General features: G+C 31.8%; 1 protein-coding gene across 6 annotated transcripts in view; it reads left to right on the top strand.

Annotated features, from left to right (window-relative positions):
• Window positions 1-25,347, top strand: part of LOC129952906 (pseudouridylate synthase RPUSD2-like) — a 169,014-nt gene that overhangs the window by 57,970 nt on the left and 85,697 nt on the right. Inside the window, exon 1 of one of the 6 annotated variants that reach the window (XM_056065859.1) lies at window positions 15,792-15,884. The exons of 2 other annotated variants lie outside the window; for them this stretch is intronic. The gene's annotated coding sequence lies outside the window, so the exon portion shown is untranslated. Of the gene's footprint in view, window positions 1-15,791; window positions 16,561-25,347 lie in introns of those variants that run through there. 3 more of the 6 variants (XM_056065858.1, XM_056065856.1, XM_056065857.1) reach the window with 3 other exon arrangements.

The raw sequence follows: 25,347 nt of genomic DNA, 5'->3' as shown, positions 1-25,347 counted from the left end.
TGTTTTTAACTCCGAACTGAAACTTTTTTTACTTATTTTACAGAGAGTTAACAACAACACTCTGTATAAGATTCTTAGTTGTCGAACTATTCGAGTGGCAAACCAGCTTTTAACAAATCTTATTAGCCTGTTTTTTTTTAATAAGTCAAATACAACCTTTTACCTATGGGAAGTTAATAATGTACTATTGTCTTCAGTTATTACACGGGCGCATCATAATTCTTCTATGGCGTTGATTTTTAAATGTTTAAGAATTTTTTACAATATCACTTTAACTTCCTTAATTAAATAAAACTGTATTCTATGGAAATCTAAACAACATTTAAGACTGAGTTAAAACATATTTTGTTTCATATACAAGAACGTCCACAATTATTTTTAAAGATGATGACCCATTTTCGAGATATTGGTTTGTACAAGGGTTCATTTTTTAATGGTAGGTGAAATATAGTTCTTTAAGCTGTGGTGATTTTATTTTTTTATATATTCAGGTACAACTCACCAGCCAATTAAATCATAAAATTTCATTGGTGTGTTATTTTTGCGCTATGAAAAATAAGTTGGTCTTCGCTATATACCTGAGCTGCATGCATATATATGTACCACAGTACATCCTTACATAAAATATCTAAGAACATAAAGATAAAAGAACTTCCTTTTGAAATAAAAACACGAATGGTCACAGTAGGTATACACGAATACCTATATACCATATAGAGGGTGTGTATGAATTAGGTTAGACGTTTTCGTCCTCGTCTACTCCTTAAAAATATAAAATCCTATCAGAGCTTGTAACACTCACAGCCGATTACAAATTGACACGAAACTTTATAAAGCACAACAAACATGCTTTGAGCGAATAGAACTTGATGTTTATTCTGCGCTAAAAACACACATCTCCAGCAGCGTTCTTTGTGTTAGACGTTAGAGCGACCACCGCCGTGTTTTGGGTTTTTTGAATATTAAAAAAATCCGTCCGTCATGTCGTCGTTGTGGGCGTTCGTCGCACTGTGTCGTCGTTGGCAATGGCTAAAGATAATGACTATTTTTTATATAAATTTTGTTACTAGTGGCCATTACAATATGTACAAACATATTTCATCTAATCCTGAATGTATTTTCTCATCACATAAATTAGGAATAAAAGTAGATATGTATTTCAAACATAAATACCATTCCTTAATCACGGAACATGAACCAATATTAATATTTTGTTCGTTTTTTCATTGTCAAAAAAAAAACACCGAGCCTTTCAGAAAGTCCTTTTCAAATGAGAATGTATTCAAATGCTATTAATAAAATGTGTGAGCCTATTTAACATATAATTTTAATATTTTGTTAGCCGAATAAAAAAAGTAGCCCAAATAAAATTTTCCTATCAAAGGCTCAAGGCCCACTGAGATACGAGTATAGCCATCTACCGCGTGTCCTATTGGATTTCCATGAATGAAAGTATATTGAAAAGATTGCTATAGTTGCACATTACATATACATACATACAGGTAAGTTAAGTACTCACATAATGCTTATGCATGTATAGTCGACAGAACAAAAATAAAACGTCAGAATATCTAATAATTTTAATCTACATACTCGTACATACATTTATACTTTATATACTGTTTTATTTGTCAGAAATGGCATTTGATTTAAAAACACATAGCTTATGATTATTACGGGTAATTGAAAAAAGCCTTTAGGGAGAACTTATGTGTATTTGTATTAAACAATTTTCAATAAATGTGCTAGTTTTGTGCTTTAACAGGAATTTGATAGGGTAGTATAGATTGATTTATTGATAAATCTGTCTGATTAGTTTTTAATTTTTGATCAAACATGTGCATATGAAGTTTATTTCTTTTTTGTATGGATAAATTAGTATGTCTCGTTATTAAGAAAATGTCTTTTTTAATTTATTTTCTGTATATCAAAATAACAAAATTCTGCAAATTAACAACAAGACTCACTCTGCGATCGAAACTATTGAAACCCACCCATGAAGCAGTTATCGAGGATGCCGTTTTTGGTTATTAAAGAAATGACATACCTCCCTTTAACAATTGAAATAAACAACTACTGATCACTTTAAAAATTCTAGTTTTCTTAATATCAAATTATCATACTATAATGTTTGACCAGAAATTACGGCTAAAAATACTACAATGTCACTACGTCTCTCCTTTTGCAAGGTCGATTGATAAAGCCAATTTGCTTGCAGCACAGTTTGCTGTTAATTCAACGCTGCCGGAAAGTGTCATGAGTCCTGTCCTTTAAAGCGTAAACGATCCACGTGCTCGAATCTTCATTTGTACCCGTTCAATTACTAGACTATTTAAAAATCTTGTGATTCACAAATCCGCTAGCCCGGATACTATCCCCGCTATTGTTCTGAAGAGGTGGTCTTCAACGCTGGCAAAACCACTGCGCAAGCTTTTCCATCTGTCCTATTCTAAAGGTCTCTTTCCGAGTGGATGGAAAACAGCATTTGTCCAGCCTTTCCCTAAAAAAGGCGAATCCTCCTTACCATCTAACTATCGTCCAATTGCACTTACATCTCTTCTTTCCAAGGTCATGGAAACGTTGATCAATTTTAAGGTGAAGAAATATATTGAAGAACAGAAGCTTCTTAATGACAGGCAGTATGGCTTTCGTTACAATAGATCCACTGGTGATCTCATGGTTTATCTCACCGAAAAGTGGAACAAATCTTTACATCGTTTTAGAGAAAGTTTTGCACCAAGCTCTCTTATCGAAAATGCGTGCATTTGGTATCGTTGGATTAGTAACTATCGGACCATTCAATTCAAGTAGTATTAGACGGGTTCAAATCTGTTATTCATAAAATAAACGCTGGTGTGCCCCAGGGCTCTGTTTTGTCTCCGACACTTTGCCTTATTTTTATAAATGATTTTTTGTCTGAATCTTCTTACCTACTTAATTGTTTCGCTGATGAGAGTACCCTTCTATTATTCGTTTTTAGATTCTCATCCTTGTGCTTGGGATGTAAGCTCATTAAATTCTGATCTTGACAGCATTTGTCCAATGGGGAATCATAAACCGTGTAGATTTTTATGCTTCGAAAACTCAATGCAGTCTTCTCACGCAAAAGCGTAACCCTCCCCCAATGCCACTATCCATGAGTGGTACTTGCAGCGACGAGACTGAACAGCTATCAGTCCTAGGTATGTGCATCACAAACCACTTGTTGTGGTGTGATCACATATTTAACATCGCCAAAAATGCTGCTAAGTGTTTAGGTTTTCTTCGACTATGCAAGAAGTTTGTTGACCCTTCTGATCTTGCTATAATTTACAAAGCTTTTATTTTTCAAAAACTCTAGTATAATTCTCATATTTTGGCTGTTGTCCCAATAACGTACCTGAGTCTTTTGGATATAATTGAAAATAGAGTTCTAAAAATGATAGGAGATCGTTCTCTTACATATACATTTGCTTCTCTTGAACACAGCTGCAAAGTCTAATGCCTATCATTGTTTTCAATCATAAAATCATACCTTTGATTCTAGAATGCTCAAGAGTTTACCCTTTATGCCCTATACGAATGTGGAACGCTTTACCAAAACCATTGTGCATCTCCTTTCCTATCCTCCTTTCCTAATTCCCCATTCTAAGGGTTTCATATCCCCTTGAGTGTACGCCCAATATAAAACAAAGAAAGAGTCTGGGATGCGACCCACACTGATAATGTCCCATTTGTTTAAAAGTTTGAAGGTTTTCGTGTTGGGTTAAAAAAGTTGTTAGTTGAATTATTCTTCAAAATTTTAAAATTATTAACAATAAAATCTAGTTTTCTTAAATACATTTTTAGTCGAAATGAAATGTTTACCAATTTTAGTGGCATTTCTTAAATGTTTACAAATTGGATGAATAAAATCAATTTAAGAGATATCAAGAACCGATCATCAATTTTTACCAAATTTGCGAACTATTTTTTGTAGATTTTTCAAAAACGGATTTTTCTCAAAATTTTAATGAATGTTGACAACAATATTTTTTAAAAGACTAAAGTAGTTCAAAGAAAATATCTTAAAGTTTTGAAAAGATATTTGAGTCAAGAATCAATTTTTACCAACTTTTAATATTTTTTTGTTTAGGTTTTTATTTTTTGTAAAAAAACTGTCAATTCGATTTTTCTCAAAATTTTTTCGAATATTAAAAAACAATATTTTTTATAAGTTAAAATTATTTAGAAGCCATATTCTCAAATTTTTGAAAAGATATTTGGGTCGAAAATAAATTTTAACCAGCTTTTGTTAAATTTTCTTTTGTTTTTATTTTTTGTAAAAAAAATGTAGATCCGAATGTTGAAAACAATATTTCTTATAAGAAAAAGTATGTTTATAATCACAAGTTTTTTTTTTAAACAACTTGAGTAATTTTTTTTAGGCTTCTATTTTTTATAAAAAAAATTGTCAATTTTATTTTCCTCAAAATTTAACCAGATGTTAAAAACGTTATTTTTCGTTGCAAGAAATTGTTTTGGAGATGAAAACATTTTTTATCAGTAAAATTTTCGAGGTGACAATTTTTTTTTTCAATTTTTTTGATACAGAAAAAAACCGTTAATTGGATTTTTTCCAAAAATATATTGGTTTGGTATCAAATTACAATGTATAATATAAAATTTAATTCAAGTTTCTAGCGTTATTGGCTCGTGAGATATTTAGGGTTAACCAAAATGTTCACCTTTTTTTTATAAAAAATGCTATGGTAAAAAAAGCCACCCACGCAATTTTCTTAAGAGTCCTTTCTGCATCTTTCTTCATTATTATCTGTATAACAAAATTTATTTGAAGTCGATATCCTTTCTTGAGCTATGGACGACGAAAAGAACGCCCGGACGTACAAACGTACGTACATACATCTATCTAAAAATCTTTTATTTCGACTCTAGGGACCTGGAGAAGTCGAAAAATGTCAAAATTTTCAATTTGACAAATCGGACCCATTACAAAAACTTCCTATGAGAAGTTAATAAAATGAAACAAAACAAATTAAATATAAATACAATGAAAATATAAAAACGAAATAGATTTTTCATCATTGCTAATTTAAATTTGATTTGATTTATTGGCCAACACTGTACACATACATTCGTTAAATTTACTGAATCCTACGGCTTTTCTCTTCAGACTTAAAAAAAGGAAGTATATTGACATAAACAACTTAAGTTCTTCGATTTTCCATGCCCATCCGGCTTTTGAAACTTGTCGAAAGTTGAATCAAAACAAAACTAAATAAAATTCAGGCGACATCAGGATCAGGTTATAAGAAAACATACGATTTTGTTTCATATATTTCTGCATAGCATTATTACTATGGCTTTATGTTGATAATATATCACTCACTCATACTACTATACAAATTCATTCAACAGCAAGTATTTGCTTTTAAGAAGGCTTTTTTCTTTAATCGAGGACCAATCCGTTTTATTTGAAAACCTCAAGAGAGAATCCAACATACTTACTTTCACTCAAAATCGCTACGTTCTTTTTTATTTTGTCACTCCGAGTGAGACTGTATATTTCACTCAATGTGATTGAAATGTTATTTATTAAGTGTCATCATCACATGAGCTTTTTGGATTTCGAGTTGGTGTGTTAATATCTCGTTGGATTAAAAGCTTCAGCTCTAAACAGGTGCAGTGATTACTCTATATGTCTACAACGGTATTGACTCTAACAAATCTCTTCTAATGGTATGTGACGAATTGTTTTGTTGAATAGAAATATTTAATTTTGTTCACGAACTTAAATTCTACTTAAAATAAAATGATCAAAGGATATTATTTTATTTAATTGACTTGATTTAAAAAAATCCTTATATATTCTGTCACGTTTAAAGTTTAATACTAGACTGAAACTATGCTGACATGAGGCGTGTGATTTATTATTACTTCTATCGTCAGTGGCACTCCAATGACTCCATAATATTGAAGAATATACGAACAAAAAAAACGAAATAATTAATAATACGCATAAGTCCATGAAATTAACCCTTAAGAAGATCAACGGGTATGTCTAAAAATAATTCTGGTGTTGGAAGAAGTGACAAAAGTGTTCAACGAAAATTAAGTTGACATCGTGATACGTTGTTACATTTAGACACTATTTTGAAGTCGATTCCTAAAAATAGTATCTCAAGAACTTCTTCGAGAACGAAAATTTATTAAAGGACAAGCAATATTAGAAAAACTATCAGTCAAATTACGAAATCTTGTGTTTAAGGCTTTTCGAAACAAAAAAAGAGAGATTAAATTAAACAGTTTTAAACTATCTAAATAATAAAAAAAAAACAATTGAATATGCAATTTCGAAAAGGACATATGTCGGATATTTTGTCAAAAACGTTTACACCCATTATGATCGAAAACAGCAGATCTCTGGTATTAATTCTACTATGAACATCATCGCCTGTGCATAAAAAACTTCGAAAACGGCACATTTCTAGGAGTTGTGCACTTTTGGAACTTCTTGATTTAAAAGTACGACCGTTTTATCTCTCTCGTTTTTGGTTTGATATAATATGATCAAATATTGTATCAGTCATTAATTTGCCAGTAGTTAGCTAACACGTCACGTTGTGCCTTCACAATGATTTCTTATGATTCCGACAGTAAAATTCCGAAAAAAGAAAGGTTTTACAAATATAAAAATGTTGTCATTAAAACTTCTAAAATCAAAGGTTTAACTCATTTAAACCACAAAGAGAAAATGTCTGAAGACGATATGGATAGCTTCATTGAACGAATCAACTCTTTTCGGACAAAAAACGAACAAGGCATGATAGAGTTATTTGTACCTAAAGACACCTCAAAACGACCTTAGGATCAGACTAACACAAACCCTAAAACTATTTCCTGCAAATATTTTGTCGACATTGGCACGGAAAGAAAAAAGGTTTGTAAATCTGGTTTTGCAAGTTTACATGGAATAACCGTTAAGAGAGTCGACGTTTGGTAAAACTAAAAAAAAAAAAAAATACCACATGATATTTTTTTGAGCCAATTTCCTGAAATGACAGACAAAATTAAGTATCAGTTTTTTCGACAATATTTTTATACAAATTTTGACTTGTTATTTGGTGGACCACAAATCGACATTTGCAATAAGTGCGAAGAACTGCCAGTTAAAATAAATGATCCTCATTCAAATGATGGCGCTAAGAGAACAGCTGCTGCCGAATTAATAGTGCACAAGCGTCCGTGCAAGCAATTTTTATAAATAAACTAAGTAAAGACAAGAAAAATGTGCCAGTGATGAAACGGTTTTAGGATTTTCTTTCGACTATATGCAACATTTACCTTTGCCTACTCTGCCTGTACAAGAAATTTTGTATTATAGAAAAATTTGGGTATACGAATTCTGTATACATAACATGAAGACTGGCAAAGGAACATTTTATGCTAACCATGAAAGATAAGCTTTGAAACGTCCAAACGAAGTCTCGACATTCTTGGATGTTTATATTAATAAATATGTTCCAGATTCGATAAAAGATCTTCATCTTTTTTGTAAAGGCTGTCCAGGACAGAACAAAAAAACACTGCTATAGGATTTTGAATAGCCTTGTCTGCCCAAAAAAAATTACGATCTATATATATTTTTCCATCAGATGCCATTCATTTAATGACTGCGACAGAAATTTTTCTGTTGTCAAAAGGAAAATAAGACGCGAAGATCGGGTGTTCAGTCATGAACACTAAATTGATCTGATTATACAATCAAGCAATGCCGCGAAATTTAACTTGGAAAAAGTCAATACAGAAAAACATTAAAGATTTTAAGAAATGGGCTCGAATAAATTTTAAAGTTAAACCTTTATCAGTAAAAAGTTACGAAAAAGCTGTACCGAAAAATCAAAAAGTTACTTTTCAAGTATCGACTTATTATGAATTTATTTTTGACCCAAGTAAACCTGGTGAAGTAATCCAAAAAAATATATATAGTGAGATTTCCCAAGAAGTTAACATTCTTTCAAAAGTAAAAGGTACTTGTAGTATCTTATCTAACCAAGCAAATTTAGCTAACAGTGGCAAAGTACCTATAAATCATCTAAAAATTGTTAAAATTTCAAAGGTTAAACAATAGATACCTGCAGAATTTTATAAAGAAATTCTACAATGACCAACTACTACCGAAAGAGAGCCTGCAGAAAAAGATGTTTAATACGAATTCATTAATGTTAATAATATGTTTAATTTTAGATTCCAGAAATAAAAATTACATATATATCAAATGTTTTTTTTTGTTCTACTTATTGCACTCAAATCAGTAAATTTCGGAAAAGGGCACATCTCACAAATATAAAGTATCTAATAACACATTGTTATTAAATTAAAAATAAATCAATTAAGCATTTTCAAAGGATAATTAATATCAAAATATAACTGAATATTCACTTTTAAAATGTATATACTAGTTTGAAAAATATCCTTTTCGAAATTGCATATTCAAAACGTATTAGTAACTTGTTAATTTTAGGCTTCCTCTCCTTATATTAAGCATTTAACTGCACAAAATGATTTCCATGATTTTATTAGAGATTTTTGAAGGGTTTGAGTTTGATGGTTTGCCTATTACTTATTCCACGGTGATCAATGCTGCAGAAATAAAATCATATCATATTTGAATTTTGGATTTGCTGAGACAAGTGACAACAAACCTCAATTTGCGACAAATTATAATGTTTCCAGCAAAAATGAAACGTCACTTTGCAGTTATTCATCCAGATTGCAAAAGCAAACCGACTGATATCTTCAAATGAAAGTATGCTGAACTTACTAAATATCAAACCATTATTACTTATCACTCAAAGACAGTGAACGAATATCCGTTGATGGCGTCCTACTTGGTAAGTTTCCGAATAGCGCAAATTGGTGGAGCTCATACCATTGCTGAAAATTTAATAAAGCCATGTCCTCGCAATGAAAAAAAAATGCTGGTCTCCGGCACCTCTTTAAGGGAGACGAAAGCGTGAAAATCATCAACTTTATTAAATCACGGCCAAAGGATACAAGCCTTTTTAAAATATTGTGTGATGACATGGGATGTCTACATACGTCTTTACTTCTTCACCTGGAAGTAAGGTGGCTTTCTCGCGGAAAAACACTGACGCGGTTTTTCGAAATTAGTGCTGAAGTAAGAACCTTCCTCATTGACGAGAACTTTATTTTGGAGACATGTTGCGTAATGAGCGTTGGTTATTCAAATTGGCGAATCTGCCAGATATATTAAAAAAAATAAATGATTTGAGTGTATCACTTCAGGGAAAGGCAATAACTGTTTTCAAAACCTAGACAGCTTCCCAATGCTCAAATAATTTAAAGAAGAAATAGATTTGGACATTCTCGAATTTTAAAAGAGTTTCATATCCACCTAGTAGGTTGCTGGATAGCTTCCTCAACTATTTTCCAGACGAATTCCACCTGAACATTTAGGAAAATGTATGGGTAGTAAAACCGTACTCTGCTTCATTGGAAAAACCACCTTCCCCTACATCGCTGCAGTTTGAAGTCTTTATCAGAATTCTAGTGTATGTTGAAAGACGAGTTCAGTTTACTGTCAGAGAAAACTGCAATAATTCTTCTGCCGTTTGCAACAACATACATGTGCGAGTCTGGGTTCTCTGCATATGTTGGAACCAAAACAAAATATAGATCCCGTCTCGATGCAAAGCCTGATATACTGTTGCAGTTGTCCAAATTCAACCAGATATGTCAGCTTTATGCAAAAATAAGCAGGCACATTATTCTTACTAAAAAGATACTCCATATAATTATAATGCCAATAATATAATTATCAAATTTCTTATTAAGTTAAGTTAACATTGTTCCTGTGTTTTATTTTGTTGTGGAACTGAAATGGCATATGCACATCGAAGTGCTGGGCGTACGAAATTTTTAACGCAAAAAGTGCTCCGCAACTAAAAACGATTGGGAACTGCTGCTCTAGGCTAAAGCGAATGAAATTATGTTGAATTGATTCAATACGTTTTTCATAAATTTCGTAGTAGGGAGTCCACACTTGCGTTTTCAAAATGAGGACGAACAAAGGATCATTGAAAGCCTTTGCCCAGCGTTTTATAAAACCAAGCATAGAACTTGCCTTATTGACAATAAAATTAATGTGGTGTGTAAATTCTGAGTTCGAACAGAAACCAAATCCTTAAAAGTAAAGACGCGACAGAGTTTTTGCTGTGATATAAAATAATCGAATACACTACCGATTCGTTTTTTAGTAAAAGTTATCGTCCCGCATTTTAAAGGGTTGAGGGCAAGGCTATTTTTGCCACACCAAAATGTGAAACTATCTATGTCGGCTTGTAAAAGGATATGATCTTGGGTGGACGTTATTATCATACAAATTTTCATGTCATCAGCAAAAATAATAACTTCACTTGGTCATAGACATGACGATAAGTCGTTAATAGGAAAGGGCTAAGATGGCTTTTTTGGAGAACACCAGATTGAGCAACAAAAGTTTCAGAATGACAGTTTTTAAATTAATTAGGTTTTAAAGGTATTATTTGATCCAAGCTAAGAAAAATGGTGGAAAACCAAGAGATTTGAGTTTAAATAAAATAATTCCGTGGCTAAGTTGGTCAAAAGCTTTAGAAAAGTCAGTCAACTTCATAACTCTTGCGTTTGAAAATATTTATTTGAGAATGTAAAAAGATTTGTAAGGTCTGATCTTTTTTTTACAAAATCATGTTTGCTATTCGCTAATGACATTTTTTTTTTAAAACGCTACACTGTCACAAATACCTTGTTCAAAAAGTTTATAAGTGCAAGAAAGTTTTGCAATGGGCCATAGTTTGTTATATCCGCTTTGTTACCTTTCTTGAAAATTGGTGTAGGACTTCTTAAATATATTGGAAATTGGGGGGGCTTAAAAAAAATTACTAAACTTTTTTGATACTATCGATTGAATGCCATCATGTCCAGCTGAGCAGTAGTCATTCAACATGGATAAAAGATCGGGGATCGTACTCTGTAGCACAGGGATTTGACTACTGCTAGTTTGCCCATAGGAGTCAATATTTTGAAAATATACTTCTATTAACAAATGACTCACTGATATATGTAGTGCTTTGGTTCCGAAAGCATTACATATATCAACAGCTTTTTTTATGAAATATATCATTCGTCTCGTCTTCTCTAAAAAGCTATAAACTAAACATTGACTGTTTAAAACTAAGCACTTGTGTCACTTTCATCTGATTACCGATGACACATTTTGCTTTCTAACTTTGATTTTTTAAATATTTGTATTTTTCTTCATTTTTGATCTCAACCCAACTATCTAGCTGTGGGTATATTAGTACTACTCATAATTCTGATGAACTATACTATTTAACTTTTTAAAAGAAGAACATAAAGGAACCTATTGGGCTACAAAAGAAGGAAAAACTTTACGGAAGTGCAATTCAGTGTCTGAGTAACACTTTAATTCAGCCGCGCTTTCGCTTACAACTTAGGTAGGTACCTACATATATACCACCACTTTGAAGATACCTACTTCTTGTGTTTTTTCAACTCTTATATCTTCTACCACTCTTACTTTGAGTTCACATTTTATTTCTCCTTTAAATTCAAACAAGAAAAAGTAGCACTGTGATGAATGAATATAGGAATGCATTTTCTTGCAGCAAGTGGTACACAAACTGTGCAACAGCAGAAAACGAACATTTTTTTCGAGGACCTAAGAGGAAATGAGCTGTTACCACATCCATTGATGTTGAGTGTTCTTGCAAGAGCTCAAACAAAAGAGCCTATACTACATACTGTGAGTGGGTACTATAGCAACCCACCAAACCAAGAATAGGCAACACATAACGAGTGCAAGAGTAGCCGCCCACTGCACAACACAACATATTTGCCCATTGAGCTGAGTGGAAGTTTATCACTACAACACAAAACTTTACCAAGAGCTCACGTTTTCATATAATAATAATTTTTTTTACTTACATTTACATGTTTTTGTTTGTTTTTGTTGTTGTTTTCTTCGTTTTTGCCCATTTTGGGGGTGGAAATGGAAAATGAATAAAGTATAATCTTTAATATCATTTCATGTGTGAATGGAGCTAAAGCTTTGCTCCTTCTGGTATCTCACACCGTTCGCATCGCTTCATCGTCGCGTCGGTCATTGCAGATGGTATAGTTTAGACATTGTCGAAAGAGGGTTGCCGCTGAGAATTTATTAGAATGTGGTTATTTTCAACAAAACTCTATTAATTGAATGCAATTAAAATCAATAGCGAAATAACATCAAGAAAACCACTTAATCAAAAAACCATTAATCGACTTTCTACAGCAAATGCAAAATTGCCAAAGTGATAAGTGGTATTAGTTTTCCAATCGAGAAAACGTTTTTCATTTCTGAAACCAAACCCTGAACAAATATCACCTTTTAAAAAGTAAATTATGTTTGAAAATCTGCTTTATTTTTGTTATAGGTAAATTTAAACTCCGTTGAAAGATTGCTTACCGAAATTTTAAATAATAATTTGCGGATCTTCTGAAATTTTCTATTTATTCTTGATTTCTTGTGCTTCTTAAAATTTTTAACCAATTCCTCGTTTTTAATATTCCTTAGACACGAGCTTTAATAGAATTAAACTTCAATTCGAAAATTGTAAGAATTAATTTCTAAGGCCGTTTGTGAATTGCATAGATAATAAATTTCTTAGTCGTGTAGTTTTCCATCTGGCAATACTTTCTCCGGATTTGGTTATGTAAAATCCCTTGTCTAAGCAGATAAGCCCGAGACGATTGACGCCTTGGAAAAGAATATTCGGCTCGTTATTGCTGATATACGGCCCAAATTTCTATTTTAAAGGTGTTGGAGTATTGACCTCTTCGGCTGTTATTTATTTAAACCACCCGTGTTGGACATATTCTTTGTTGGTGATATCAAGAAAACTGTTTTCTGTAATCAACTAACTGTGCTGGGTTTCTCAAGTCATGCTATGATATTCTTAACCTATAATGTTTAATTGGACACGACAGACGCAGTCATAAGTTATAGAGACTTATAGAGGCTTTACCATAGTGTAAATTATGATGTACAAAGTATCTGTGCTCCAAACGGCAGAGTTTTCGCAAGAAAATCTAAACAACCTTTATCTATCATCGTCACGTCCCCATATAAGGTGGTTAAAAGTAATTCCTTGCCACGGTTAAATGCTTTTATAATAGATTGATTAAAAAACGAAACAATGCGTTTATTCGTTGGAGCTTGGAAGCATTATAAACTAAATGGTTTTCATGATTTCTTTCGTTTTTTTTCGCGATATTTTAAGTAGTTTCTCGCACTAAAACTGCTAAGAGACACTACTATGAAAATTTAACCCCAGATAAACAATCTGGGAAAAACCTTTGAAAAATCTTGCGTAAATTGGGTAATAGTAAACGAATTTCAGAACCTAATGCTAACATAGACATCTTTACCTGTTCCCAAAACACGAAATTCAATGGCTCTTCCTATGATGTTTTGAGAAATGAAATTGTTGACCCTGATATCGTCGAGGAAATGCTGTCACTCATATCAGACGCGGTAGACATAGATGGGATCAATCCGAAGTTCTTGAAAATAGTACTTCCTCATATTCTAAAATACATAACTTTTACATTTATTTAATTCTATATTAGCAAGTTCTGAGTATCCGAGAATATGGAAATATGCTAAGATACTTCCTGTCCTAACCAAGAATATAGGCCTATTGCTATATTGCCATTCCCATCTAAAGTCTTTGAAAAAATACTTTTTAAACAGATGAAAGGACACCTAACATACAATAGCCTGCTGGATACAAACCAATCCGGGTTTTGTGCAAAAAGAAGCTGTAAGCGGCGCTTTTACTTGTTGATGATATACGCAAAGCGATGGACATGAATCGTGCTACATTCTGAACGTTGCTAGATTTTTCAAAAGCGTTTGACACAGTCGATCTGGGCTGCTGTGCCAAAAACTTAAGTATGATTTCAAATTCTCTCATTTTTCGACATACAAATACAGGTTTGCTTGATAAATTCAAAAAAGGTATGTTCGACGTGACAACAAATACATACAGAGTTTTTATGTATGGTTACAATATTTTTTTGTTTCAATTAGAAATGGCATTGTTCAAAAAACACTACCTGGAGAGAGGTGCCTCAATTAATCAAGAAGACTGCGAGCATTGGAAACAAAATGTTCTACCAAAACTAATCGAAGGTTACAGTGAAGATGACATCTCCAATGCCGGCGAAACTGGACCTTTTAATAAATTCCTTCCAAATAAAAAATTGCCTTTTAAGGGTGAGGAATGTCACGGTGGAAACATAGCAAAGCACGGGTAACATGTGTGATTGCAGCAAATTCCTTTGATCGGCAAAAGCAATAAGCCACGATGTTGACAAGGAGTAAAGTCTTTACCTGTAAAGTACCGAGGAAACAAAAAGTCGTGGATGGTTACTAACTTTTTTGAAGATTGAATTGAGGAGTGGGACAAGGTATTTTTTAATCAAAAACGAAAAATCCTTCTTTTTGTTGCCAACTACAGTGCCCACAAATCACCAACAAACTTAAAGTCTATTAAGCTTCTTCTTTTCCACCAAACATGACAGCCGCCTTACAGCCAATGGATCAAGGTGTCATACAGAATTTTAAGTGCTCCTACCGAAAAAGAATCATCAGCAAAATACTTTCCTCGCTAGAGGAGGTTAATGTTAGTCCAAAAATGTTTTATTAGGTGGCGCAAAAATCCGTGTGCTAGTAATTACAGGGATGGACGGGACCTACAGTTTATATGCCGAATCCGAACGGCTAATTTGAAAAAGCACTTTTTCATGAAAACAAACTGTGATGTAAAGAGCTCCACAATACCAAATTCATTTATAAAAGCTGGGTTTGGCAAACTTTCTAATTGGGATGAAGAAGACGATTTAAGTTTGGCATAGCCAAGAGAAATTCACCCAGACTTTAGTGTGCCTATAAATGAGTTCAGAGAAATGCAATAGGATTTTTCGCGAATACAAAATACACAAGACATAATATGCAGTACATTTACTTGGATAGTGAAATTATTGTTTGTCATAGGCAATCTGATGAAGAAATTTTACTTTCAGTTGTATCTGATAAAGTGGAAGTCGTTGATGTTAATGCAGATCCAGGTGAAGGCTTAACTGTGCAGCAGAAACATATACGTGATGCTCTTGTTACTTAAAACAACATGCAAGGTCGATTTTTCAACGTAATTAACGAAATTAAATTTTGTATAAATTAAAATGCGATGAAAAAGTAACGGCAACGAATGATTACAGATTTTTTTTTAACTTCTGTTAATCACAAACCATTTTGATTTCTTAAAACAAGTTAAATCAACTTTTCTCATTTCTTTAAATCGAAGTTTCTATAACTCGATTTTTTTTTCTTTCATTTTGAGAGTTCGACTTATGGAAGTTCCACGTATCTACATCATAACTGAAAAATAAAAATAAGCGTTATCCGCTTATAGCAACAGAAAATTTGTCTCCCGTGAGAGTTCGTTATTACGGAATTCTACTTTACATATAGGCTGAATATTTCTTGAAATCCACACGACTAAAACAACACCCATTATACAAAAATAGAGTTTTATATTTTTCAAAATTAAATTTTATATAAAAAAATAATAAAAAGAGGCAGTGGTAACCCTGCTTCGCATATTGAGGCATAGAAAAAAAGCTTTTCTTTTCGGTATACACCAAAGCTGTTTATATAGTTTGAAATTATAAACACACGTTGTGTGCCTCTTTGAGTTTGTTTCATGATACAAAACTTTAGTTCATCGTGGTCTACCGCCCAGAGCGTGTTTCTGTTAAGATAATAACCCGAACTAGCGGTATTATTTATTGTTTGTTTGTGTTTTCAGATTTTAAAGAAAAAAAAAAACTCTTCCAAGACTTGACAATTTTTATTTTCCAACGTCCCTTACAATGAAAGTCCTTTTTAAATAAAAAAAGGAACTTTTTCTTCTCTTTCATTACGATTCACCATAAAAATTGTTCTCAAGATTTGTAATTTAAGATATGGTTTATTCCTTGCCACAATTCTTGTTTCACGCTACAAGTAATAAAGCTGACTGCCCTTTTAACGGTGACGGGTGTTTAATATTATAACAAGTTAAAGCCAGTGTACAAGGCAAGGATATCAAGGATATTCTTACGGTTTTGTTTCGTTGCGTTTTATCAAAACCGAACTGTCATTGTTTTGTTTACCATTGATTGATGAGTTTGACAGATTTTTTAAAGAACGAAACAAATTGTGCGTTTTTTTTCGCGTTTGACGTTTAATTCTTTTGGTGTTTTACTTTAAATTTCCCTTAAATTGTTGTAGATTATATTGTTGAAAAGTGAAGGCCTTAATGTCTGGAAAAAAAGTGCATACTTAAGTTTAGAAGTAAATTTTACATAAAAAAGATTTAAATTTCAAAACCAAAAAATTGTTTGTAACGAACACTAAAAAACAACTGCGATAACAAAAACTAATGAATGGTGGTAATATTTATATTGGGGAAGGTAAATGAAGAAAAAAGAAAGATTTTTATTATAGACATGTTGCTTAAGAAGAAGTTGTTGCTTCAAAACGACTACGACGACGATTCTTTTTTACTTCTTTTTTCTCCGAGTTTTTATATCTCCTTCCTTTATCTAATAGGTTGGTACACGTCCTTCGAGCACGTACATTAAAGATATGAAGCTATGTAGGTAGGTAGAAGAAGAAAAGAAAACTAGAAAACAAATTCGTGAAAAGGATGGGAGAATTATGGTGTGGGTTCTTTGGCTCTTTTAGTTGCTTTACTTCACCACGAGTGTTCTTCTTGGTATTTTTAACCCTTAACAATTTACTACAAAGCTTAAAGATGTGTGTGGTAACTAGGACTAGGCATGGTTACCAATATTGGTAGGTTCACTAGAAACATGGTTGTTTAGTTTTCGATTAAAAAAAAGATGATAATTTTAGTATCAAGAAATATGTTCTAAATAATAAGAAAAAAGTTTTAAAATAGAGAGACAAAATTTCTTATCTGTTTTGCTTTTGCTAATGACTAAACTCTTTTTCATCAAATCGAATTGGAAAATAATCTTTTTAAGGGTCTCTTGTATTTAATAGAAATCCATGTTTTAGTTTTTGAATTCCTAAATTTCAGAAGATATTTCAGTTTGTTCCCTATTAATTCTATGAGTGTATGTGACGTACTCAAATTTTGGTTGTTTGTGTTTATGTTTAGTTTTAAGTGGCAACCTTGTTGCAAGGATCTTCCTATCAATGTACCTACCTACGCAAGAAGCGCGCAAATGGACGGTTGGTGGAGGGATGCTGAAACTGTGGGTCCGTGGTTGAGTCCTTTTCACCTCCTTTTAGATTCCAGTTTTATTTTTTCTTACACCCATTGTCGTATTTTTTTTCGCCGCTCAGCCTGCAGTGGTAGTGTGGTAAAATGCCTTTGGCAATGTGTGGAACCACATGCAAAATATTATATTATGTCTTCTGATTACGAAGCTTTAATTTAAGCTAGTCCGCCTTCACTTAAACTTATTGTGTCACCCAGCTTCCGCAATTAAAACCAGGATATGTTTATAGTCGTATATGAATATATGACGCCGGGATGTTAAAGGACGTGAGTTGAGGTGATTGTGAAGGTGGAAGCGGTGGAGGCGGCGTTGGCGGCGGCCGTATAGGAGGCTTTTGTTTTGTATTTTTTGCTGCTTTATTGTTGCCTAGGTGTTTTTTGTTTTATTGGTAGGTATTCTTGTTGTTGTTTTTGTTTTTGTACTTTTTGTATGTTGTTGTTGAGATTTCTTGTCAATTTCTCATTAAAAGTCACACACAACATTTTCCTTTTGGTATACCTAGTGTAAGTCGTGTGTTGTGTAGGACATACAAGTAAAAATGAGGTTTTTAGCTTTTCATTTAGGAGTGATTCATTTTTTGTTCAAGGATTTTGTAGGTCTTTCATGTGCATATAACATTCTATAATGACACAAACTGCCTGCACGTCGACGTTGTCGCTTGTCATCACTCACAAGGACACTTTTTATGTTGTAGTTGAAAAATGCTAGTTAAAAAAATACATAAACATTATGTATGTAGGTAGACATACCATGTAAAAAGACTAGATGTTGCGATGATGGTCTGTTTAAGTGAAGTTATTTTCTAAAATAAAACAACACACACACAAAAAACAACACTAGAGTGTTGAATTGAAAGCAGTGGTATTTCCTCTTGAAGAGATCTTTGAAAAAGAAAACTAAAGGTTTTTGAGTTGCATATGTAAAAATAATAAGATATTCCATCATGCAACCAATGACTAGGATGTGTTTGAAATTATGTTTGCGTTATAATTGAAAGGCATTTACATTTGTTTTACTCTGTAGAAAAGGGGGAAAATAGCTTTTGTAACTTTGAAAAATGGTGCAGTGAAATAGTGTTTTAAAAATAGTTGAAGTGTTGTAGTGTCTGTGTAAATTGAAGAAATGCCAGAAACATTATCTTAAATGGTATTTTAAAATATTTACAATTCCTATAACTAATATACAGCCATTAGTTTATGCAGCTATTTAAACACGATTCCCGTTTTTGCTCTTGAAATTGGTGGCATGTTTATTTGTAATTTGTGGAATTTGGTTGGATAATTTGTCGGTCATGACGCTTGTCACTGGTATGAGATATTAATAGGTAGTATCATAAATTCAGTTTAAATGAGAAAAGAGAATAAAATATTTATTTTTTTTATACTCTGAAACTTATTACACATGGTGACAAAATCACTTTTAGAGAAAATTTTCTCAATAAAATAGAATTAATGAGCGTTTTAGTATTCTTAAATCAAATTCTTTTAAATATAAAATATTCTTATTTTGTTTTTAAATTCATAATAAAAAATTGTATATTTATTTACATACACACCTATCGTGGGACTTAGTAAATATACAGTTTGTTTAGTTTTATGACTAAATTAAAGTGTATATGAGTTTCTTTATGATTGTGCCAGGAAGAGAAAATCTTATTCACAAACTGAAGGGAAAGTCATACACTCTTGTAATATGCATCTTTAAATCAAAAAACTTAGATATTAAGTCGTTTTTAAAATCTTATAGATAAACAATTCATAAATTTTTCGTATAACTGATAAGGTTCTATCTTGATTTAGGCAAGTGATAAAAGCCAATATCACGACTTTTATTTCCTAATATCTGACAGTCACATTTTTCTAAACTGCATGTAGTAAACTCGGAGGTAGTATAACTATTTTTTGATTATTGTTTGAAGAACACCATTGAAAAGAAGCATGCAACTTTTTGCAATTAAGACCCATAAAAGCATTTTTCTATTCTTTTTTCACTTTGTTAGCATATGGCTCAAAATCACCAAGGTGCAGAATTGGCTCTGGCAATTTAATGCCTTAAATTTTGACTTAAATGAAAAAAAAAATTAATAAAATACTAAAACTAACCTGTTTTGTGTGTTTATCAAACAATATAATTTATTAATAAGGTGAATTTTAAATGAAATATAAACGCATAGAAAATCATTTCGGCAACGCGTCCTTATTTAAATGTTAAGTACCTTTCATTATTTGTAGAGTGTACACCAATAGTCCTTCATACCGTGAACGTATTTATTACTTTTAATTATTGATGAAATACTTTTTTACAACTCGAAATAACAAAGATCGCATTTAAGATGGCCCCCATATAATCAAAGGACGCTATTATTTAAAATCGTCATTTCGTGAACGGTCATTTCAGGAACGTTCCCGGACATGATTTGACGTATTTTCCTTGTAGAAGATTTTGTATATATTGTTTTCATTATTGCTTATTTAATATATGTAGATACAAAATACACCCATGTTATAAATCAAAGCTTAAATTATGTGCTTTGTTCTTGTTGGTTTTATAAAAACTAAAAAAAGTTCCCCAACTAATGGTTTCTATGAGAAATTTAATACTAAACAATATTTCTTTTGAAGTATAAAATTCTGTGCCCTGCCTTCTCAAAGTTTATTAGTAAACAAATTTTAAAAGTCATCATTTTAGCTTGCAATTTTTTTTGTTATAAAACCAGTTTTGAAATTTGCAATCTTGGTGATTTTGAGCCATATTACCCATCTTGAGATTTAACAAAACAAACAAATGTGTTTGTAAAGTAAACGTAATCATTAATGTTTATGTTTATCAGAATGCAATAGATACAATTAAAACTCAAAACATATTAAGAGAAGGTCCATAAGCTGTAAATTAGCAAAAACAGTAACTAAATATACTTTTACTTTTATTAATCTGTTTATTCCAAACAACCTCGAAGAATGTACCAAACTGTCGCCTTATTTGTTTATATAATGAAGCTAATACTTCTTGAACAATTCTACAATGCTCATGAGGAGATACTTGATAAATGCAAAAGCGATACTTTTGTGCACTTCAGAAACAGCTGTTTAAAAAGCTATTATTACATTTAAGAGAAAGATTTCACTTCCTTAAAGTGCTTTAATAATGTTATTAAAAACTCATTCAGTTCTTAATTGTGGCAGAATATATATTAAGGCTTCAGTGCTCTTGGTGATGTTGCTGTCCATTGAATATTGTATTATTATTTGAATGCGAGGAAACAAAAATCCGAAACATTCGTTTCTTTAAATTTTCGAAAATTGTTCCTTAGAAACATTTAAAAATTTTTATTCAAGAGTTGTGACTTATGAACGCTGCTTACTTTCTCTAGGTCTTAATTTCCATCAAAAATATAATGATTGAGAAATTAGAAAATAACATGAAGCCCATGAGTCACTCACTAGGCTCTGAGCTATAGCGTCAGCAATTTGTTTCAGATGCACAATTTTATGGAATAAATAATCATTCTTAGACGAATAATGTTTTTTTTGCTTAACCTTTTAGAATTCAGTTATGAGTTGATAATTAACCTTTAAATTTGAGATATTCGCCAAAATTTGAAATTTATTCTATAACGTTTTTTTCATACAAAATAAGAGACATAGGCTTCCGAGGATTCATTTTTTTTTCTTAAACAATACACTAATAGTTTTTTTGGCCCAAATCCCAAAACCGTTCAGAATGCGTGTAATTCAATCTTAAATGTGTTTTGTTTTCAAAAAAAGCAACTGTGGTATGTCAGAAATGAAACCAGACTCGTTCACATCCTCATATTTAAACAAAAATAAGATAGAATTACAGTGTTGTGATATTTAAATTGAATTCTTTTTAGCGAATATTTTTTATTTTTAATTTTAGAAAGTTGAAAGCGTATTCCTCCATAATAAATAAATATATTAATAGCTGATGTATTTTGTCTTTTTAACTTCCCATAGAAAGTTATTGTAATGGATCCGATATGTCATTTCTCCATGTTTCAAGATCCCTAGAGTCGAAATAAAAGGCCTTGAGAAAGATGTCTGTACGTGCGTGTGTACGTACGTTCGTATGTCCGAACGTACACATATACTATACGTCCGTACGTTCGTGACGTTTTTACGCTGTCCATAGCTCAATAACCAGTAGAGATATCGACTTTAAATAATTTTTTTTGCAGATAACAATGCAGAAAGATGAAGAAAGGTCTCCAAGAAATATTCTCAGGTGTTATAAACCTAAAAATAATTAACAAAAGTGTGTAAAATATTGATTTTCGACTTAAATATCTTTTTAAAGCTTTGAGGTTTTGGCTTAAATCTTATTTTATCTTATGAGAAATATTGTTTTAAAAATTCGATACAATTTTTGACAAATTGAATTCAAAAGTTTTTTTTTAACAAAAAATAAAAACCTAAAAAAAGCATTTCTAAAAGTTCGCAAACATTGATTTCGACTCAAATGTCTTTTCAAAAATTAAAAATATTGATTTCGAACTTATTTTGTCTTATATATTTGTCGACCAAAAAATCTCGTTAACAAAAAAAAATTTTGAAATCAAACTATTTCATCATATGCAAAATATTATTATTAATTTTTTAAGAATATTTCAAATCACAACTTTTTAAACAAAACACAAAAACCTACAAACCTTCTAAGCAAGATAAATAGCCAGACAGGAGCGGAAGTTATCAAAGTGGTTCGCCTCTTTTTATATTTACATATTATTGTCTTTATTACAAGCTTAACTTTAATACTATCTAAAAATGGTGCTTGTAATATTTTGCAAGTCTACTTCTTATTTAATGAAATACAATTTTATCTTATTGAAGAAATACAGTGAGTGCCATTAATATTATATTTTTTTTTGTTTCTTTTCATAGAAACACTTTACTTTTGACTTTAAACTTTAAAAAAGTTAAAAACCAGTTTTTCTTTAAAATAATTGGTATTTAATAATTCCAATATATATTCATTTTTTTAATTAAAATAGTTAACTAACAAAATAAAATAAATAAAGAATATTATAACTAAAAAAATAACACTTCATTAATATTCGTTTTTTTTACATACTTATTTTAACGTTTTAATTAATCTTTGTTTCCATTAACTTTAATATTTTGTTGGATACCCTTGATTGGATAAAACTCCGTCCAGTTGCTTGGGCATATTTTTAATAATTTTTGAAGGTATTCAATGCCTGTTTTGCTCCATTCTTCTTGAAGCCGTTGTTTGAGTGCACTTATTGACGAGATAAGGTTTTCGCGAACTCGACGGTCCAGTTCATACCACAAATTCTCGATTGGGTTAAGGTCTGGAGATTGTGGAGGTGTTTGGATAACTTTTGGACAGTTATGCAGACCAAACATGCACCTTGTGCTTTGGGTCGTTGTCCTGGTAAAATTAGAAATTCCTTAAAATGCCCATTTTCTCAGAACTTTGCCTTAAAATTTCTTTTAGGATCCTCAAATAGTATTCCTTATTCAATATACCGTCCCATGCCTCTTGCTGAAATGCACCCCCAAACTATGATGTGCCCGCCTCCATGCTTCACTGTTGGCTTTGTGTTCCTGCTTTTAAGCTCTTCATTTGGCTTGCGCCACACCATAACTCTCCAATCCGATCCAAAAATGTTGTACTAACTCAGTAAATATTACATCATCCCACCAGGTTGCATCCTTATTTTTGTGTTCCCTCGCAAATTTGATCCGAATTTTCCTGTTGCGCATATTGATAAATGGCTTTTTTTCGGGCAACATGACCATTGTAGCCATTTGTCTTTATGATTCGGCCGGCGGCGGCGGGCGGCGTAGCGTTAATGCAGATATTTTCATTTTGCATTCTATTAACACTTCTTCCACAAATTTTGCTGCACTTAAACTAGGATTTGCTTTAATTTTTCGTAGTATAAGCCGTTCTTCTTCGTTGTTTACTTTTTTGGTTGACCCATCTGCTTCTTTGGTTCGATCCTTCCTTCTCTTTTATACCTCCGAACAATATCATCGACAGTTTTTATGATGAAAAATAACAAGGTTTGCATGTTTTCCTTTGCATCCCATGATAAGATTTTTAAATAAAACCAAACGATCTTACACTAAATTGTTTTAAAAATGTATGCGAACGTCTAGTGAACACTTTATTTTAACGATACTCTTGAATAGACAAACTGTTAATACTGTTGTATATTTTAATGCAGTTAAGTGATTACACCATTTTTTTAATGAAATATTTAGGGAATGCTAATTTATAAAATAACCAAATAATAAAACTAAATTCAACTTTTACTACGAGAAAAACACCAAGAGTATGTTTAGGAATAAAAACCGAATATGAATGACACACCCACTGTACATTATTTTAAATGTTTATATTCGCAAAATATTAAACGAAATTTCTTAAAAGTTAAGAAAAAAAAATCGGAAAAAGTACTTAGTTTTTAAAAAATTTCAAAAATATGACATTTTTGTTTTACAACAGATAATATCAGGTGATCAATATTGTCATGAATTTTTGGAAAAAATCTTTTGTTCTAGTTTTGTGAAAAGTTTTTGTTTGGATTCTTTCCAAAAACACGATTATATACAAAACGATGCGTTATCAGGGAAATAATACATAGTTTTAGTACATACATATATGCACATACATAGTTATATTGTTTTCAGAATTTGTTTGTTTTAATTTGTTTGTTAATAATTATTTATGTACGCCTACTTTTTTAAACATTTTTTTCGTGCCAAACTGTCAAGTATATATTTGGTATATGTATATTAATTTTGCTGGCTAGTTGCCATTTATAATTGCAAACAAAAACTTAAGAACAAATAGGAATTATAAGACAAAGACACGCCTTGGCTAAATCCTAAATCTTCAAGCTGAATAAGTCATGCCCACTTTCTATGTTTGCTTTTTTCAAAAAAAAAAGTAATAAATATTTAAAAATTTTATAGTAAAAAGCATTTGTTTTAGCAAAAAATGTCTTTGTACATTTTTATTTTATACAAAAAATAATTTTGTTTAGATATTTTTGTAATTCTTTCAGTTTTCTTTGCAAAAATCTTTTTTTTTCATCCAAAAACTTAGCTATCTTTATTTGCGAATTTATGTAAAATTTATATTCGGACATTTTTAAACCAATTCAGTTCAAAACGTTGTTTAAGAAATGTTACTACTGAAACTGTTTCTAGGAAGTTCATAATCAAAGTCAATTAAAAAACTTTTTTACAATGTTTGTATGTATGATATATGTGTACATATTTAAAAAGTGGGATAATAAATATTTCTAGCCTTTAAGTTAATCAAAAGCAATGGAAGTGGAGAGTTTGTCCAAGATATCCGTACCATACAGGTATCTCGTGTCCGGTTGTCGTTCCTGATTGGTCAACTTTCTCATTAATTGGTTAGGTTGGCGCCGACTTTGGTGATTATCTTCCTTGCTGCTTGTGTAAGGAACTCGCAGAGTGGCTTGATTTCAGCTTCTTCGTAGACTCTTCGATTTCTATAGTGTTTCTGTCGTAGACGGTCGAATTGTAAATCAGTGCATATCCTTAGTATCTTCCTCTTGAAGATTTTAATTTTTTCCATTGCAGTTTTTGATATGGTCAACCATATAGGAAAACTGTAGGTGATAACCAACCGGTCGTAGCAGTTGTTTGTATATCAACAGTTTCGTTGGTTTACTCATTACTCGATGGGGTTCGATTCGGCTTTCGTTATCACAGCCTTAGAGTCTGGGTTGAATCGCAGAAGCACATTGAAGTGTGTTCCCAGGTATTTGGAGTTTTTCTTGGCTTAAATCCTTGATTCATCCGGAAAAGTCAGAATAAGGTTTCGGGCCACTGCCGCCGATCAACAGCGGCAGATGTTGGTGACGGGTCTCCGGAAGCACACCAATTCCGATTTGGAGGTGTTTATCCTTATTTCCAACTTCTGGTAGTA

Source organism: Eupeodes corollae, chromosome 3, assembly GCF_945859685.1.
Source record: "Eupeodes corollae chromosome 3, idEupCoro1.1, whole genome shotgun sequence".
Classification (NCBI taxonomy): Eukaryota; Metazoa; Arthropoda; class Insecta; order Diptera; family Syrphidae; genus Eupeodes; species Eupeodes corollae.
The sequence above is the reverse complement of the archived record's forward strand: the minus strand, read 5'-3'. Positions and strand labels throughout refer to the sequence as shown.